General features: G+C 41.0%; 1 non-coding gene across 1 annotated transcript; it reads left to right on the forward strand.

Annotated features, from left to right (window-relative positions):
- The first annotated feature begins 421 nt into the window (after positions 1 to 421).
- On the forward strand, positions 422 to 493 carry TRNAE-UUC (transfer RNA glutamic acid (anticodon UUC)). Its single transcript has one exon. It is a non-coding gene; the product is annotated as a tRNA-Glu (tRNA).
- Positions 494 to 1263: the final 770 nt, after the last annotated feature.

A 1263-nucleotide genomic window follows, 5' to 3' on the forward strand; every position in this document is an offset into this window, starting at 1 on the left:
AGTAAGGAAAGTCCATGTAACTATTTTGTTTGATGCTTTAAATATGTTCTAATAATTGTGCTGAATTGAAACTACAACAAGAAACAACCCAGGCAATTTAAGAGTTTCCCTGTATTTGTACTCCATATTTGCAATATTTCTCTTGCCCTTGCTCCTAAAAGAAATGGAAAGCATATACATATAAGTGTAAATGTAGAACACACAACAATCCTCATTAAGCATCCTTCTATCACATACTCTTTCCAGCCCCAGGGTCTAAAAATAGATAGGACCATGTGACTGGTTCTGACCAATGGGCTGTGAGAGGACGTGGCAGTGTCCCTTCTGGGGACTTTGCACAGCTCTCTAGTCTCTTTCCCTGCCCTGGTAAGCAAAGGGGGCAGATGGTTTCAGAAAACCCAATCGTAAGATTGTAGGGAGTTCCCTGGCAGTCCAGTGGTTAGGACTCGGCACTTTCACTGCCGTGGCCCAGGTTCAATCCCTGGTCTGGGAACTAAGATCCCGTAAGCCTCACGGCGTGGCCAAAAAAAAAAAAAAAAAAAAAATTTTTTCAATTTACAAAAAAAGATTGTATCATCTAGGTTCTTTGAGTGATTGTATAAACAAACTTTTTCCTTTCCCACCCACATACAAAGGTCAGCAAGAAAGAAATTTTGGTTTTTTTTAACCACAGTATACCTAGCCTAGCCCAGTTAAAGCAATAATCAGACATCTTTGCAGTGACAAAACTCTGTCCTTGACTAAACTTTAATCAGGCTCCGAGACCTCTGGGCCTTGGCCTTAGTATACCTCTTTCTTGGGCCTCTATCGCCCAGTTTTAGCAGGAATCCTGCTAAGTCAATTTAGAGAAAGTCCCTCATCCTCATATCTGATCACCCTCCACATCTGATCAAATTTTCATCCCACACGATTCCCCAGGTGATATCTGATCACCCTGGCCTGCCTTCAAGAATCCTGTTAGGTCTGTTTAACCAATATCCTTCCCCATCCCATGCTTTCTCTTAGTAATTTTCCATTCACTGACCCCATCCTGCTCCTTGGCTATAAATCCCCACTTGTCCATGGTGTATTTAGAATTGAGTCCTGTTCTATACTGAGGTCTCTTTACCCTTATTGCAGTAGTTCCTGAATAAAATCTGTTTTGGCCATTTTACTGTCAAGCTGTATTTTTTCTTTAACAGCAGTAATTCTTTATACTGTCTTTCTTTGTCCATCCACTCGTGCCACCTGATTTCACTTATAACTTCTAAGCTAGATCAATAC

Source organism: Aethalodelphis obliquidens, unplaced genomic scaffold, assembly GCF_003676395.1.
Source record: "Aethalodelphis obliquidens isolate GAN/ISIS:26980383/991018 unplaced genomic scaffold, ASM367639v1 scaffold1, whole genome shotgun sequence".
NCBI lineage: Eukaryota > Metazoa > Chordata > Mammalia > Artiodactyla > Delphinidae > Aethalodelphis > Aethalodelphis obliquidens.